Here is a 19,194-nt window from a genome sequence, read left to right on the forward strand (position 1 = left end):
GCATGGAGGGAGTTTTTAGGGAATGTTCTTGGGGATAGCACCTGCGAGGCAGTGAGGGAAGCAGGATTAGGCAGTTTGAGGAAATTGGATATGGAATAGGCTTTCAGAATTTTTTGGAATTAAGACAAGGCTTCTGGGCCTGTGTACACCTGTATTGATCAGCCATCAGATGTGAGCTTCTTCTAGAAAGGGAATAAAACCTTGCATGAGATGGTTTCATGCAGCTAAAGGCGATTGCCAGACCCTCAGCTCACAGCACTCATGGCCACTGATGGAACGAGTGCCTCAGTCCTAGAGGGGATTAGGGTGGTATACCACAGCATCCGTTCTACCAGCTTCCACCGACTTAGGTGGCCATTATCATCACCATCACCATCATCATCATCATCACCGTCACCATCATCATCACCATCACCATCATCATCATCATCACCGTCACCATCATCATCACTGTCACCATCATCATCACCACCGTCATCATCATCATCATCACCGTCACCATCATCATAACCACCATCATCATCACCACCATCATCATCACCACCACCATCATCATCACCACCGTCACCATCATCATCATCACCACCATCATCACCGTCACCATCATTATCACCACCATCACCATCATCATCACCACCAGCATCATCATCATCATCACCATGTATTGGCTCACAGACCTGAAAAGCCAGTGAACAGGGCTAGTTTCAAGATGGCTAGATTCAGAAACTCAAACAATATTATCAATAATATGTCTTCTTCTCTGGATTGTATTTTCCTTTCTTTTGGTTTCACTGACACTCCCAAATTGAGGCAGAGAAAACTGCTGTGAGTCTAGGCTTACATTCTGACATCCTAGAATCTCAGTGCAAAGTGTTATAATTTCTAGCAGAAGTTCTGGGCTGACTGTCATTGGCCTCCTTGAGTTACTGGCATGTCCCTGAGCCGGTCATGGTGGTCAGGTGACTATAGGCTTTGACTGGCCAAAGCTGGATTATGTATCTATCGCAGAGTCAGTGGGTGGGTCATTCCCACACAAACCCACATGAACTTAATCACATGAAAGAGTCGGTTCCTAAAGGAAAATCAGAATTTTGTTAACAAAGCCTGGAAAACGCAAGTCTTCCATAGGTGGGTGGGATGCCGATAGGCAGTGAAGGGAAGTAAGGGAGTGGCTTGAGCAATGACATGGAAGTGTTAAAGTGTATGGCTTGTTCAGGGATTGGCAAACAGCATATATTTATGCATAAACACATTCAATATGGAAAAATCTTTCTGTCCTGCTATGGATATAGACCCATACCCCTTTAGTCAAGGGAATAAGAATACACTTGGAGTAACAAACTGTGCAGATAATATTTCCATATGCACACAGCGTCCAACCACAAGAGACATCGTGTTCCCGTGGGAAGCCTGTCTGACACATAATGGGCCAGGAGAAGGAAGCAGGCAGGAAGATGGGAGTAGAATGAGGTCTGGCAGGTTTCGCTTGCAGCTGGAGCAGGGCTGAATGAGCCAACGATTTTTCCTGAGGCTGTTTCACTGTGACCAAAGTAGTGTGGATTGGCTGTGGCAGCTTGGGCGTCAGCTCTAAGGCACATGATGACAGAGTGTGGACCTGATAGGAATTTGTGTCACTCTCTGAAGGGTGGCAGCTTTGGTGATTACCAAGGCACCTGGAAATGAGGAGTTGTGTGGCCTCATCAAAAGGTTGTGGTGCCTAGGAGAGAGTGCTGGACGGAAAATCGGGAAACCTATGCTAGGCCATTTCATCTTGGAGTGACGTGGGGCAGTGGCTCTGACAAGGTGTCATCTGTGAAAAGACAGCGGCGCTCTCAGGAGGACCGCTCCTAAGTCTATGTCTGGATGTGAGGAAACATAAGAAGGTGTGTTTTGACAGGTATGGGGGTATCATACCTCTTGGGTCAGTGAACAGAGACCCCGCGGGAGGACATGGGCATTTAACAGGCAAGATTGAATTTAACTAAGCCACTGACCTGTCAGATAGTTTCTAACCTCCTAAGAGAGATCAGAGGCGTTAACCACAGCATTGCCTATGCAGACATAGAACTATAAGAAGAGATAATCTGGTTATGCCACACTATTTGAAAAATGCGAAAAAAATTAAGCCTTCATTGGGTTTTATTTTCTTACGACTATGTAGAAAGATATTAACCAAGCTAGGACTTGCACTCAATCTTATAACTCTGCCTTCCTTGATTTGAAAATAACTTTCCCCACTAGGGGCTCAGACAGAATAGTCTTTACTTCCTGAACAGGAGAAATTAAAGGGAAAGAGTTAGCCGGCTGACTATATTGGCTATAAGGATGTTTTCTGAGCCAGGTGGAAGGTGAGGCATGTCTGTACCAGGAAGACGCAGGTAATTCACCCAAGTAATGAGAGGCAGTGTGATCCAGGGAAAGAACACTGGGCACCAAGTTCCCAAAGTATTTTTCATGAAAGACGAGTCCCCAGTCATTTCGAAAACATGTTTATCTCACTCTAGATTCTTAGGGAAATTTATCTTGTTAAGGCTCTGAGCAATCCTGCAGTAAACAAAACTGCTTAACTATTTAATCAAGTGTTTCTTAAACACATCTGAATCCCTTTGTCCTTTTTGTTCCTAATACCTGTTAACATCCTGTAGAAAGTACGGAAAGTCCTTGAATAATGTCTTTTCATTTGATGTCATTTTGTTATCATAGTGATGAGATGTCATAGGAACTTAACTCTTGTTTGCATCAACTAACCTTAATGGTAAATGGTTTTGTTCTTCGTTTCACTTAAAATCACAGAATCTGTTGACGTCAGTGATGAGGATTTACAGTACGTTTGAAAAAATACTACAATAGATAAATTGTATTTGGGAATTTCTCTCTTAACCTCCGTCTTTCTCTGTAAAATTACATGATTAGGTTAAATGCGTTTTCTAGTTCTCTCTGAACTCCTTTGATTATAATTAGTGCACATTAGTGGTGGATTAGTTATAGAAGCAAGGAGGCAGCGTGAGCCTTTCCAAGCTACCATCATCTTTTGTCTGGACCACTGCAGCAGCCTCCCTTCTGATACAGCCACTTCCAGGGTTGTCTCTCCCCCCCAAATTCCCTACATGCGTGAAACAGCCAGAGACACTTTCTAAAATGCAAATAAGATCATGTCAGATCTCTACCCCTGACCCTTCAGTGTTCTCTCGAAGATCCAAGGCACGGTCCCTAAGACTTTGCATTATACCAGAAAGCCTTTGCCAAATATCTCCTAGCCCCCAATACATAGTGAAATCAATCAATTTTTAGGTAAAAACAAAACAAAAAAACCCCACCAAAACCGTATTATTTAATAGAAATGGAGGACATCAGAAAGAAAAATTTCCTTAGACAGGCTGGATATCCAAAATACAGTCTGTAGACCACATGGAATCTTTTTGAAATGCAGGGGCTCAGGCCTGAGGCCAGACCTTCTGAATCAGAATTTGCATTTTAACAAGATGATTTGTGTGAATGGTACAGCTTAAAAGGCACTGTGTTAGAGAAAATCCAGGTTGCTGTACAAATGACTAGTGAGGCCTTAAGGGTAGGAATTAAGGCACAGGCTATAGAATCAGGACTGGTTTTGAGTCCCAACTACGTTGTGACCTTGGGCATGTTCCTTAGCATCACTGAGCCTCGGTTTTCTCATCTGTAAAATGGTAGGTAAAAATACTAGTACCTAGCTCACAAATATATTGTGAGGATTAAATGACATAATAGAGACAGCCTTTATCACTGTGTTGGCATACAACCCTTAACAAAAGTTAGATTAATATATTGGGAAACTAATATTACACATGGAGGGCCCCCAGCATGTGGCATCACAGTCTAAGGGTAAGAACACAGTAGGGGTGAGATAAGGATAGGAAATCGGGGTAGGGTTTGTGAACTCATTTTTCAAGGACTCACTGAGAACTCATGATGGGTCAGGCCCCTGGAACGAGCTGGGGTTACTGTGGCAAGCTCTGCACAGTGTGTCCCCTCATAAAACACGCAGTCTGGTGCAGCAGAGACGTCATCAGGGGGAGCATGAGTGCCACTGGAAATAGACTTGGCCACACACTGTTCTTGTTTGGCACAGATCTCGCTGCAGCAGAGCTCCCGTTCCAGCTTATCCTTTTCACTGGCTCTTAATTCTCCCAAGAATTTCTCCTTGGGGGAATTAAAAGGGGTCCCATTTCCTCCTCTTCCTCAAGGTATTATTTTGTCCATTTGGAAGGGGAAAAAAACACCCATCAGCTATTTTAGATGAAAATTATCTTTTTCTTTTTGCTGTGTAAAACCATAGTTTTTCAGGGCTTTCTGGGTCACTGAAATCTCAGCATGTGTCTATTTATCTCAGACTCTTGGGTGACCCGTTCGTTTGCTGAGCAATCTTTCCTGTTTACACAGAGCTTGGCAACCTCCTGGATGATTTTTCTAATAAAGACGTCTTTCTTTCAGAGCCTGGCAGAGCTGGAGGCCCTCTATGGGTAAGGCTTAAAGAGAAGAGGGGAGTGAGGCAAATGTAGGACTGCTCTAACTGTCCCATCTCCCCTGCCTCCTGCAAGCTGCCCTCCAAATTACCCACATATCGGTGCAAGATTTGTGAGTTCTCAGAAGGCAGTTTTGACACAATAAAACATAACACCGATGTGAGAAAGGCTCAGAGAAACTGCTGGCTGGTTTCTGTCATTTTAACACAGTTTAAGCACTAGTATTTGTGTACTAGAAAATTTTGCTGGAATTTTCCAGCAAATAGTTTTGGGAGAATAGGAACTTGTCCATTGAAAATGCTGTCTTGGGTGCCATCTGACTCTAGTGGAGGCAAGAACCGGCTTTCTGAGAGAGCCAGAAGGAATAAAACCATTTGTCTGAGAGAAGGGCCACCCCCAGGCCAGAGAAATAGAATTCCGTTTTAAGTGAAGCCATTTCTTAAATTACCTGTCTGAGAAAATCATGGGAAGACTTGTGATCAGATAACATTAGCAACATGTTATCTTTCCGGCAAAACAAAAACAGAAACAGAAACAAAAGCAGTGAGGCTAGATCCCCAGGCTGACCTGAGGAAACGCCCAGTCAGTGGTTGTTCATTTCACTGAGGTAGAAACTACAAAGTAGGTCGAGTGTCCTGCACAGTTCTGCCCACGCGTGATTTTTTTTCTCTTCTTCCCTATAAAATATTTTTTCTTAATTTCCTTAAACCTCTGGTTTGTCTTTTGTTCATACGTGCTAACAATCTGAAGTTCTCCTTTGCACGATTTAGCTGTGAAAATTGGGAACAAATGCTTAAACCTTTAAACCTTGGTTTCTCTATTTGTAAAATGATGTATTTGGATCAGATTATTTCTGAAGTGTCTTCCACCCTAAACCTCTGATTCCCAAGGATGCTCAGGTTATTTGATGACTGTTTGCAACAGGTTGGCACTTAGCAGTTAGATGGCAGCTAAAACAGAGTGTGAAGTAGCAAACATCTCAGCTGAGGTCTTAAAAATGCTTGTTGCCTTTTAAAACGATGTGAGCCTTGCTGTACTTTTGTCTAAGGTGTGTGTGTGTGTGTGTGTGTGTGTGTGTGTGTGTGTGTGTGTGTGTAAGTAATGGTAGAAACTAGAGAAAAGTCTACATGGGGTTAGGGATGCTTATGCAGCAATATAGGGCGGGAAGGAAGAATACGGGCCTGATGCCATTTCTCCTGTGGGCACTTCTGATGCCCAAATGCAGACATTGCTAATTGATCTTCACTCATTTCAGTGCTCCATGGAGTCACTAACAAAGCTCTGATGGAATCTGTCTCTCCTAGTGCAAAGCATAAACCTGTACCACTGAGAGTATTAACAGTATTCTCTAACCTTTGAAATACTGGAGGTTGTTCTCATTTGCATATTCATCCATTCATTCAGCACATATTTTTAAAGCTCCTCCTACATGCTAAGCACAGTTGTAAGTACTGGTGATAAGTAATGAATAAAGCAGACGAAATTCCCTGCCTTCGTGGAGTTTTCATTCTGGTGGGAGCAAGGAAGAAGACAGACCAACAAATAAGTAAAATACACAGTGTGTTAGGTGTTGGTAAAGTGCTAGAAAGAAACCAACGCAGAGAAAGGCTATATTGGGTGAATGTGTATGGGCCTGGGATTAGACTACTATTTTAAGTAAGAATGTAGTGGAAGGCTTCCCTGAAGTGACATTCGAGGAAAGACCTAAAGGAGGTGAGAGAGGTCACGTGTGGATGGGAGGTTGTCCATGGGAGGTCTCCTTTGTAATGCTGGGTTTGCAAAGACAGCAAAAATCATCTTAACAGGAAAATATTCACTGGTGAATTGACCCATTGTAAAATTAGACCCATGCAAGCATTCCTCTCCGCTTAACACTTGTTTCCCCATCCATTACGTCACAGTTTTTGTCAACAATTCTGTTGAGAATTAATATATACTATACACATCAAATAATACAAGTGATAGTAATTCGAAGCAGTTGTAAATTAAAATGACCAATTATAGTACAGCTGATGATTTCATGAAGCTGTTGAAAGTTATGTGGAAAAGTGCTTGAGTTATGAGCAAATAAGGATCTGAGTTTTCACAATTAACAAATGAAGAAGAGAGTATCACTGAGGATTAAACATGGGAAGATCTTTCAAGGTAAATGATTATTTGGATAATCACGAGAGGCCTTTGGGAAGATGTTTATTACTCTTAAACATTTTTGAAAACGTAAATGATTATTTGGACAATCACGGGAGGCCTTTGGGAAGGTGTTTATTACTCTTAAACATTTTTGAAAACGTAAATGATTATTTGGACAATCACGAGAGGCCTTTGGGAAGGTGTTTATTACTCTTAAACATTTTTGAAAATGTCACCCTGTTGATAAGTATCTGTGAACATCAACATAAAGAAGGTTGTAGCATGTGCTTTGTAATTTTTTTTTGAAAAAGTGTGCCCCAAACCCCACCATACTTGATGTATTCTTTGTTGCTTCTTAGACGTAGCATGGAGTTACAATACCCTAAATAAAAGCTAGAAATAACTTATTTTCAAGATTTTGCTTTTATTTTAAAACTGAGGTCCCAGTGACCTCTCTTCTACTGTTTAATACTAAACAGTATAACATTTTAGGGTTTGTTTTAAGTGGGTTCACTTTAAACTGTCTGATTTCCATTACCAGTAAGATTCCCATGAATTGGCAAGTTAAGTTTAGAGGAACGAAAGAACTCACTCAGGATCACATGGCTAGAAGGTGGCAGAGGCAAGGCGATGCTTTTTCTGTGCTTCCCAAAGAGACTGAAGTTAGATTGAGACAATCCTCTAGCAGATACATGGTTTGAACCCACATGGGAAATCAGGGCTTCCAGACAGTTAATCAGAAAACCAGCATAGTGACTTTTCTTTTGAAAGATAGTTTAAAAAAAAGAAAAAATGTATTGGCCCCTAGGAAAAAAAGTGTGGATATGATTGTGATTTAGAAGACATTCCTCATAGCTTATGGCAATCTTCGAGGAGGCAATGTTCTCGTATGAGGCCGAGAGGAAGAGGATGAAATGTGCTTATTTATCTGCAGAAGATTATATTGATACTCTGAACAGCTGCTCCCCTTAGTATATTGGTATAAGACCTCTAGTTTCGATTTGAAAACAGAGTATATACTGCATTAAATAATGGGCAAATAATTTTGGGAGTCATATTCCCCCTGTTGCTCCGGGGGCTCTTAGAGAAGAAATAGATGCTTTCTTGAGTTCTAGACTGTTTACTTTGGAAACACCTTGAATTTCCTCATTTGACCCATAGTTTGAGATCCCTGTTGTTTTGAGGAATGCTTGGGGATTTCTGAATTTGCATTTTGCTTATGTCCACATAAAGAGATACTTGTTATTTACTTCTAATATAGATTGATAGATGAATAGACAGGATTCAGTTTCCATAAATACCTAGACACTTATGGAACTGACGCTAGAGATGATCTGGTTTCCCTTGGTCCTTTTGCCCTGATGTACAGGAAGGGAAAGCAAGGTACCTAGGTCACGCAGCAAGGCCGTGACAGGTCTCACACCCTAATTCATATCTTCTGAGTAATATTTGGCTGCTCTAGTTTGCCCAAGTATGAATGTCACTTCTGTATGTCTTCAAGCATCAATAGCCAAGCACATCCTGTATTCAAGATGTCTGCTCGAACTATCTTTTTCTGCACAAATCCCAGGACCTAAAGAAGAGCATGCCACATTCCGTACTTGGACCCATATAATTGATCACATGAGGTTTTGGTTAAGAGTGTGTCCCATACACTTGTCCCATTAGGGAGACCACCTCAGGGATGATGTAGATGCCTGATCTGCACTGCACTGCACTGTACACCTGAAGCTGAAGCTGAACAATAATGAGTGTCAACTACAATTTTACACACACACACACACACACACACACACACACACACACACACATAGTTACAAGAAGCTGAGTACAGCATTAGGAATAGAGACAGTGGAAATGTAATGGCTGTGTGCGATGTCAGAGGGGTAGTGGACGGGGGGGGGGGCTGTGTCACTGTGTGAGGGACATAAATGTTAAATGTCTAACTAGTTCATTGTTTTGTACACCTGAAACTAATTAAAAAAAAGAAAAAGAAAAAGAGTGTCCTATAAAGCTGTGCTGAAACACCTGCCCTGATGCTTCCCAACTCGCTGTGTGCCTTTGGGGAAGTTGTTTTTAGGGTTCTCTCTGCCTCAGTGTCCTCAATTGCTAACTAAAGGTAATAATACTTCCTTCTCAGGCTTGTTCTGAGGATTCACTGAGATCATTGACAAAAGGCAATTAAGTACCTGAAATGCGTATGGTCACGCAGGGCGGAGCTCAGTGGCTGTGGGCCATCGAGGTCACCGTCACGAGCTACAGAGGTGGCAGTTTCTTCGTCAGCAGCGTCACTAGCATGTTTATCCTCAGTTTTGTTCCTGTTATTGGCAAGTTGAAAGCAAGCCATAGAGTCCGTTTTGGAGCATATCTACTCCCACCTTGCTCAGATGGCTTCATTTGCTTTCTAGCATACCGTGTGGCCAGCCAGTCTCTGCTTGAATACCTCCAGTGCCAGGAACTCATTTCTTCCTGCAGTAGCACCTTTTGGTTCCAGAAAGGATTGTGAATACAAAGAAACTGGGCTTTAAAAGTCTCTAATGTTTAAAATACATTGCCTGTCCTGATATCATTATTCATATCTGAAATGATTTATATACCAATTATTTAAGGAGTTTGTTCCTAGTGTTTCTCATACAGATTATAGATCAACTGGGTCGTGGTATTTTCCTTGTCCAAACATGAAGATTCCAGAACAAAACTTGGAAACTGTCTGATCCGAGAAGGAGGCAGTCTGCCCCAGCAGTCTTGGTTTCCAGTTTGACCTTTGTCACCAGTTGGCATTCTGGGCTCAAGAGTCCCCTCTGTCCCCCCAGGCTACTCCCTTTTTGAGACTGTCACTCCTCTTCATCTGGCTGGCTGATCATTTGTGGGTGTTGGTGACTGTGTAATATGTGCTGGGCACTGTTTTTGATCTTAAGGGTGCAAAGATGAACAAGATAGGTAGGCAAGTTGTATGGTCTCATACATTTTATAATTTTATAGGGGAAACACAGCAAACAAGTACATAAAGAAAGACGATAATTCAGTGAGTGATAATCGCTATACAAAATTAAAACTGGGCAACGTGACAGTATGTGGTGTGGGAATCGGGGAGACGTTTAGACTGAGCAGTCAGGGAAAGAGGCGACATTGAAGTAGATGTCTTCATAATAAAGAGGAGACGCCATGTGAAGACCTAAGAGCACGGTGTTCCAGGCAGAGGGAGCAGCAGGCAGGAATGAACATGGTGAATCTGATGAACAGAGTGGCCAGATGAGAGGGGACCGTCAGGTAATGAGGCTGGACAGGTGAGCAGGCCTGAAGGCTGCAGAGAGGAGGTGAGTTTCTCTTCTAATTGCATCAGGATTCCCTGGGAGCGCTTCGGGAAGTGGGGTGATACTATGTGATTTACATTTTTACAAGATCACTTTGGCTGGTAGATGGATTGTAAGGGGGCAAGAGTGGAGGCGGGTCATTCAGTAGAGGGATGCAGTCGACCAGGTGAGGGACGATGGTGATTTAGGCTGGGATCTTAGCATTGGTGATGGAGAGAAGAGGGCAGATTCAGAGAGTATTCAGGAGGTGGAGCTGACAGGAGCTGCAGGGGGTGAAGCAAAATGAGAAATCAAGGCGATTCCAGGTGTTGGGCTTGAGTAACTGGGTGCCTGGTGGTACCATTTACTGAACTGGGGATACTGAGGATAAACACATTTGGAGGTGAACATTAAGAGTTCTGTTGTGGACATATTCCATGTGAGATGGAGCTGGACATCTTAGAGGAGAGAGGATACGATAGCTCAGCAAACAAATCGGGGGCAAAGTACACATTTTGAGAGTTAAAGCTGTAGGGCTGGAGAGGATATTAACAGTGTACCGTAGCAGAAAGCCACTAAAAATGTTAGCTGCCAGCCGCCATTGGGTTAGCAAATGTGCCTTTCAGCTTTCTTTCACTCTGTCTTCCTCCAGTTGAGAAGATATATCCAGCGGACCATGAGGGTACAAGACACCCCTCAGGTTCAATTTACAGAGATGCTGTCTTCCTTCAGTTCAGTGAACTTGCAATCAGATGAAAGAGAGACGCACGAGGCACTAATTACAAAACAGAGCAGACTGAGATGGGTATGAAGTGCAGGTATCAGCGGGGCCCCTGGGCAGAGCAGAGGGAGGGGCAGTTAGTTCGGTAGACATTACAGGGAAGATGCTATCTGTAGGAGAACCTGACCAATAAAAGACAGTTTAGAGGTTTTTAAAAAAAAAAAAAATGGCAAAAGGCATTCCAGGCAGAGAAAGAGTAGGTGGAGAATGGATTGGGAGAGGGGTACAAAAAGGGCACATAGTAGGATCACATAATAGGATGACGTCGTGGGATCTCAAAACAGCTGTGTGGAACGAATGCCCGGTGTCCCACTGATAATGTATCTGGGGTTGAAGCCAGTCCTTGACATGGATTTGTCCCTGTGTTCTGAGATGTAGATGTCGCACAGCCCAGGGAAGGAAGGAGGAGCCTTTCACCTTGTGCTGCGAATTGAAGGGCAGGGAGGAAGCAAACTCCTCCCACGAGGCCCATCATGATGACACTCAGAATTGTGGATGGCGAGCTTGTTCCAAATGTACCACTGGGTATCCAGGCTGCCTCGCAGTAAATCACCCTGCCCCAGGCCTCACAGCACATTACTGGCTGGCTTGGCACATCGCCTCCGGGGGGAACAAGTACAACAGATCCAGGAAGTGAAATTCAGGTGTGCAGAGAACACCAGAGCCAGACGGAAACCATGCCCCACCCGCCACCCCCGTCCTCAGGTCGGGAAACTGAGGCTCTGAGAGAGCCATCACCCGCTCAGCTGACATAGACTCAGTGGCAGTGCAGGCACCAGAACGTGCTTTCTCTGATTAATTTCCTTGAATGAGTTTCCTACTCTGCCTCCCACTTGTTCTTTCTCTTTGCGATCGGAGTGTTTGGCAGCCTCAGTGTGTGCTTGTCTCTGGCTCCAAGAGAGCTGCTATCCTCGGCCATTGTGGTGCCCTCCTCCTCAGCCCTTGCTCTCGGGGGAAGGCCAGGTTGAATGTGGGTAGGAGCTTGGTCGGTCCCTCTCCCGGAGGCATCACAGCATCTTTCGTGAAGATGGACAGTGCAGGGAAGGGACCCTTCAGGTGTGGTCCTTGTTGAGCTGTCTTCAAAGTCCCTATCGCTCGGCAAATCTTCCATAAGTCAAGTTTGACTGGAAGGGACTGTAGCTATTCTTGGCACTTGATTTATCTAGTTTATGGTTCCCCAGAAGCCAAAGCATCTTTTTGCCTCCCTCCAGGCTACTGTCTGAATTGCTCCCCAAATGGCTTCCTGGACAGACAGTGGCTTTGGCTCCTGCTCTTTCCCTCCACCTCCCTGGAACCTGCCTCCCTGGAGCCTTCTCATCTGATGGCTGGGGTGGTTCTTCCTCTTGGAAATGAAAAAGGAAGATGCTGGCAGACCACAGGGAGGCTGGGGCTGGAGGCCTGTGTCGGAGGAATGAAAGGGGTATTAGGGGAAGGCTTGTGGGTAGGCCGTAGGGAGAATGGTCGTGGTGAGCTGGGTAATTCAAATGCGAGGCAGTTAGGGTGCAGTGTGACTGTTGTAAATCTATAAAGTAGCTTCTACATGCCTGGCAGACTGACTTCTTCCATGTAGATGCTTTTTTAAAAAGATGAGCCTGGATTAGGGAACCTGCAGGGTATAACAGCAGGCCCTTCGTTTGCAGGTGAGTAAGGTACGGAAGATGAGGAAGAAGGAAAGATTTGCTACTTCTGGGAGCTCCTCGTTCCCTGAGAGCTGAGATCCAACCCGTCCTACTCCCTGTTTTCTCCTCACTGACACATTATACAGTGCACAGTAGGTGCTCACTGAGCATTTGTGGAATGAACAAATGATCCCTTAGAAGTGATTTGGTCCCTAAAAGCACCCCACTTGTAGGCTTATCAACCCTGAAATTTCTAGCTATCAGAAACTCCAGCATATTATATGCATGGTCAGGAACCCACTAACCATTTATATTCACACAGCATTTCACAAGGTGTTTCACATTCATTCTTCTTCTTAGGCTCCTCAGTGGATCAATGGCTTCTTACCATCAGGCATCTTGTCCATTTCTTCTCTGTATCCCTGTATCCTCCATGGCACTAGATTGGTGATTGACATTCATTCAGAACCTACCACCTCGGTGTGCGAGGTGCTGGAGTTATAGTCGTCAGCCACTGTGGACGATAGGTATGCAGACAATAACCTTCCAAATCAATTGTGATCAGTATTCGGAAGGAAAAGAGCAGTTCTGAGAGAGAGAGAGTAACTACGGATCTAATTTAGATTCAGATGGCGTCAGAGAAGTTCTCTTGGTCTCTGAAATTTCATTGACCTGAAATTTATGATGGTACCGTCTTCTCACTCTCCTGTATTGGCCATAGCACTGGGAACTGAGAGGGTGTCCCTGAAAGGTGTGGAGAGATTGAATGAACCTCCCTGATTGGCTGCCTGTCTTGTTGACTCACTCTCTTCCTGCTGCTCTTCCTTTTTTCATTCCTTCTATTTGTTTGTTTACTTATTCAAGCCACATCTATTCAGCACCTACAACTTTCCACGAACTGCGCTGGTGCTAGCAATACGCCCACGAGCAAAACTGACATAGTCCCCACCTTTGTGAAGCTTATGGTTGCATAGGGTGAGGCACGTTAATCAAATAATCCCCAAAATCTCTTATTATGGACAGTGAAAAGTACTAGGAAGGCAGATTCCACTGTTCAATGAGTGGGTTTAATGTGAAGACTTGATGTGTAGGGGCTTGGGAAGGCCTCCCCAAGGAGGTGACATAGACTGAGACCTGAAGGGGGGCCGCCATACACTAGACCACTAACGGGGGTTGGAGAACACTTGCAGCTCTCCCCCTTGTAGGTAGGCCCTGAAATCATGGCTGGGGAATCAGTGACCTTCATGTCAACCCCATGAAGTGGCCAGGGCTGATTGGGTTATAGTAATATACTGTCACAGATGACAAAGCATTGTGGCTTGAGGAAGGTTAGGGAGTCACTCAGTCCCCTTGAGGCAGGACAGAATCGGGGCTTGAGCTGAGGTATGCGGAACTGAAAGTCTCTCGAGCATTTTTCACACCTTCCCAGGCCATAGTCACCTGGCTATAAAGCATGTGATGTCCGACTGGTTAATTACCACCAGCCAGGCTTCAGGCATGTGGAACACAGACTAAATCATAGTGAGAAATGTCACCTTCAGGCTCCATGACCTTTTCTCCAAGTGAAGCAAGATACATAGCAGTAGTCTTGTAAACCCCAGGGCTGGGGGTCTAGCCCCTGCCTGTTTGCTTTTCAAGTCTCTGCATCTAATCACTATACTAAGTGTCATGTCCAAGATCAAACCAACAGCAGCACATTTGTGAGTCTAGACTCCTCACAAGGACACTTCTTTGACCTGCTCTTGGGCCGAGCAAATATTTGGGCAGGAAATAGAGACCTACTTAGTATGCTTGATTCTATTTCCATAATAGGCCCAAATGAAACAAAAGAATCTTACCTGCTTCCAGAGGGGTGCTTCCTTATTTCCGCTCTCCCTTTCAGCTTTCTAAAAAGCATCCTTATTATCACGTGAAGTTACTGGGGATAAACTAGATTTTCATAATCGTACCTCCTGATCATGTGAGATTTAAATTTCCCCCCAAATATCCATCCTCTTGGTTTCCGTGAGGACCCATGTCCAGGCTGAGACATGTGGTCGGAGTGAGGGCTTTGAAGTCAGGCACGCCACTCCCCACCTGCCAGCTCTGTGACTGCAGGCCAGTTGCTTAGCCATTAGGGGCTTTGTCCCTTTCCTCTGAGAGACTGAAATGAATGGTAAGGAGGAAGGGGACGGGATCAAAGGAGGAAACCTATGCCAAGCTCATAGCTGAGGCCAGCCTGGAACACAGTCAGTTCTCACCAAACTTTCCTTATCATCATAGTTGTCCCCCTTTCACAAATGAAGAAGTGTGAGGTCCAGAGAGCAAAGGGGACCAGCCTGGGGTCGCACAGCTACTCGGATCCTTTGTCTGGGCTGAAGCCCACATCCCTACCTACCTATCAGACGCCCTACACCCTGTATCTCTACTTAACCACGTCGTTTTTGGGCAAAACACAAATCTAAAGTGTTGCGGGGAAAACAGCATTCACCCATTTGCTCACTTGTGACCTGAATTCCTGGGATCTCAAGTCGTCATTCCTGCCTCCCCCAGCCCCGCCCTGCTGCACCAGGAATTCTCTGGCCTGCTGCAGTGTGCAGAGGCATTACCGGGAAGGACGCGCTGGTCACATTGCCCCCCCCCCCCCCCCCCCGCAGCTGGTTTTCATGAAAATAGGATGGAGTGGAGGTGGAGGAGGATTGGTACCATCTCTATCATCTATCATCATTTATCTAGAGCAACCATGAATTGGTTTCTTTGGGAGGAAAACTTCCTTTGAAGACTGACGAGGAAGCAGAAGACTGTACAGCCACTCAGGTGGCCCCAGGGAGGCACGAGATTATAAGACTGCCTTACACTCCTGGCTTTCAAGCTCTCAGAGCTTTTCATTATTATCGCCCAGTTTGGTCCATTGCAGCAGTCCAGGGAGGCAGGCAGGAGAGGATGTCTTAGTCTTAGGGAGGTAAACTGAGTCACGGGGGAATGATGTAGGTCATATAACAACACCATTTACATGTTCTTTCACTCAGCAAATATTTATTGAGTAGCTATTATGTGCTGAGCTTACCTTAGACATGGGGAGATAGATATACCAGACACTGACCTGGCCTCAAGAAACATGTATTAGTGGGTAAGACCAACACAGGCGCATAAATAGGAAATTATAATATAGTATGGTTAACACAATGATATCAATATGCCAGGAAAATAAAGGAAGAGGAAGAGGAATACCCACATAGCCTGAGAAGGAGCCGTATCAGGGAAGGCTTTCTGGAGGAGGTAACACCTACGATTTGAAGGATGAAAAGGTGTAATCTGGGTGAAGGGGTTGGGATGACAGCACCAGCAAAGGTATAGCCTGGAGAAATGGCTTGAGAATAAAAAAGCCAGAGTGGGAAGTCAAGGAGAGGGTGGAATTCGGATCTAGAAGCACGTAGATGCCTTGCTAAGGACCTTCATGTTGTCCTGTGGTCAGCGGGCCTGGGCTGAGGGTTTTAGGTAAAGGGATACAGGCCTCGTTTCACTTGGATTAGATCTCAGATCTTTGATGTTCTGGTTTAACACTGCTACCCCAACGCCATCTCTTCACAGCTGGAGAGGCTTAGTCAGCTTTCATCACGAGGCTAAGTCTTCCTCAGGCCTCTGGGCCCCACCAGCCCCTCATCAGAGGACCCAGGGTTGGCCATGCACGTAACCAAGTCTCCAAGATTAGGCCCCCTTCTTCTGATCTTGTGCCTTGGTCCTGCTCATTGGGCTGTTCCCTTCTCGGGACCCAGACCTCCCCCTACTCTCAGCCCTTAGTACACGCCCCCATCCAGGATGTCCAGTCCTCTCCATCCATCAGCTTTCAGTGCTGGCTCCCACCGCCCCCCATCATGGGACTGGCCCCCCACTGCTGTGAAATTCTGCTTTGACAACAACCCTTTCCTTTAGCCCCAGGGGCCCAGGGCCTGGAGCAAGGAGGCTTCCATCTGACCAGCATACACTGTAATTTTTGCACATTCCCACCTACCTAACTTCCCAGTCTATACACATTTGCCCTCCTCTGAAACTCCTGCATTTGAGACCTGTTGTCTGTGCTCTGTTGTAAAGAACGTGCGCTGCTCAAATGGGTCCTAACAATTGCTCACTGTACAGCCTTAGGAAACCTCTGCAAGCCTCATTTCCTTATCTGTAAATTGAGGATAATATTAACACTTACGCCAGAGGACTGCTGTGAGGGTTAAATGAGACAATGCATGCAAAGTACCCAGCAAAGTACTTCACATGGTAAACACATGATAAATTAGTGTGGGTGTTTTTTTGATTGCTATTAACTGACTATAGGGCATCTGGTTCAGACAATGGAAAAAATGGAGCAGCATAATGAGACTCTCCCTTTGCAGAAAGTGCAAACACTCACCGTTTAATTCATCCATCGAAGCTTTTTGGGAGATGGAAGGGAAGGTGGGATAGTTTTGGTGACAGAGGCATGGAGGTTAGTTGTCAGATAACCCAGGCCCTGGTCTGACTCGGCCACTAACTTTTCTGTGACCTGGGGTACACGCAGTTCTTTTTTTTCTCCTGCTGTCATTTCTTTCACCTATAAACGGACACAGTTTATAGGTGAACACTCTCAGCTCTCCTAGTCTGTGATTCCACCACTGCAATGTAATCTATATCCGTTCTCAGCCTCTGCAAAGTCTGGAGGCCTGCAGGGCTGACGTGTCTGACCAGGCCTGGGGTCTGGGCAAGAGACTGTGCTGGGATCTGCAGTGGCCACCTGCCACGGCCTGGGAAGAGGAGCTGGTGGCTCTATTGCCCATCAGGCAGATGCCAACCCCCAAGCTGGCAATGCCTGTGCTACAACCGGAGGCTGGGGCTGGGAGTATGGCTCGGTGCTCCTTTCTGCAGTCCCAGATATTTTCTTGACTTCCAGACCAATCTGGGATATTTGCCGTAAGTTTTGCTAGACTCAACACTCTTGTTTCTTGCTTTAGCTTCTCCGAGTGATTATGCCTCATTAGCCAGCAATTGGCAGAGGCAGAAGACAGGTCAGCGGCCGGAAGCAGGGGATGCAAAAGAAGGAAGCAAAGGCCGAGAAGTGGACGCTGAGTAAATACTGGATGAGTGAATGGTGAAGTGGACTGGGTGTGTCTGTGAAGATGGAAGAATGGGTGGTGGAAAAAAGTGAGGGAGAGGCAGTGGGGACGCCAACACCAATGCCTGCTACCAAGAAAGCACTAAATAGATATTTGCTAACTTAATGTTGAAGAAAATTGGGAGAGAGAAAATGAGATGGAAGAATATAAAGAGGAAATTGGAGCAGTGGAGCCAAAATGGTTAGTGAGAAAGAAAGAAATACAAAACAAGAAAGACATAGAAAGAAAAAGTAAGAAAGAGAGAGAGAGAGAAGGAAAAAAGAAAGGAGGGAAGGAAGGAAGGAAGGAAAGAAGGAAGGAAGGAAAGAAGGAAGGAAAGAAAGAAGGAAGGAAGGAAGAAAGAAGGAAAGGAAGAAAGAAATAGATGAAGAAATAAGTGAGTAGGGAGGAAGGAAAGGAGGGAGAGAGGAGGGAGAGAATAGTAAAAGGCGGTCATGGTAGAGACAGAATGAGAGACACAGATGAAATCTGAGAAACGTCCTGCCTATGGTTTCTTCCATATGCTTTGCTAGAGCTTCCAACATTGGTATTAGAAGTTGTGTGTGTGTGTGTGTGTGTGTGTGTGTGTGTGTTAAGGCACTGTCCTCTACTATGATCCACAATTTCCTGAGCTGGGACAAAACAGCAAGTAGCTATCAGATCGCCCTTCTCAGAGCCAACCTGATAGCAGGGTTTGGATTGAGGTGCCCTTGAAGAGATGAGCAAGCCAGCCTCGGCCAGGCTCCGGGCTCCTTGTGTGGGCAGTGGTGGGCACGGTGAACACAGTAGACAGCTAGGCCCCACAGCAGGGAGTTGGGGGTGCAGGGGGTTCTCTCCTCTGTGAGGTCACCTGACTTCTGTGTCACTTGACCTGTACCCATTCCTAAGAGCTGGAAGGCCGTAGAGCTTGTTTAGCTCAGAGTTCCTATCAAGAGGATTTTTTGTGTGGAATGCAGGTGAACATTTTTGTATTTGAATAATTACGTATGTGCTGATATAGTTATCCTCCACTGATGTAGGTGATGCCGATCTTCCATTTATAACAGTGGTAAAGTTTTCTTGTTAAAATTTAAATAAGGAGAGTTGATGTAAAGAAAAGTATTAAAGAAGCGATGACAAAGCTGGCATGCCGTCCCAGAAGCGGCGCGATGGCGTAGCTAATGTTGGGGAAATGCGTTTCTAGTTCTAAACTCCTCATTTCACAGGGCGACTGGGGCCCAGGGAAGGGAAATGCCTGGCTCAGTGGATCAGAACCAGGGTGGAGTTGGGCCTGAACCCAGGTCTCCCGTTTCCTAGTCGGTGAGCTTTCTATCTGCCTGTACTGCTTCCGTGACCCTCCTCTGATATGTCTTCTCAAAGCCCCACGCAACTGATCTGTTAGTTAGGGGTCTGCTGGACACATTCTATACCCCCTATTACTTTCATTCAGGGATGAAAAGAACACAGTTGCCTCAGGACGCCTTGTCGTAGTAACTACCTCGGAACCGTATTAGCGTCAGACACGGTGTGATACTTGATTTATTGTATAAGTCACTGTTGAGGAAAATGGCATATGAATCATATTTGTACAAGTCAAATTCCATTTTTTCCATTGATTTACTTTATCCCAGAGGTGTTTTATCTTAATTTTTGAATTCGTTTCGATTGCTAATTGCTCGAAGAGTTTTTTTGTTTTCTCTTTGTAAAGAAAAGATCACTAGGCCGAGAGCCTGGAAAAATGGGTACCGTTCTGCCATAGACTCACAGTGTAACCTTGAAAAATCGTGAACCTCT

General features: G+C 45.1%; 1 long non-coding RNA gene across 2 annotated transcripts in view; it reads left to right on the forward strand.

Moving 5' to 3' along the window:
* The first annotated feature begins 1,483 nt into the window (after positions 1-1,483).
* Positions 1,484-19,194, forward strand: part of LOC109457455 (uncharacterized) — a 280,743-nt gene continuing 263,032 nt past the window's right edge. Inside the window, exon 1 of one of the 2 annotated variants that reach the window (XR_012489844.2) lies at positions 1,484-1,897. This is a non-coding gene — a long non-coding RNA (uncharacterized LOC109457455). The remainder of the gene's footprint in view (positions 1,898-19,194) is intronic. The other variant, XR_002139027.3, reaches the window with a different exon arrangement.

Source organism: Rhinolophus sinicus, chromosome 5 (assembly GCF_057876585.1).
Source record: "Rhinolophus sinicus isolate RSI-liver-muscle chromosome 5, RSI-T2T, whole genome shotgun sequence".
Classification (NCBI taxonomy): Eukaryota; Metazoa; Chordata; class Mammalia; order Chiroptera; family Rhinolophidae; genus Rhinolophus; species Rhinolophus sinicus.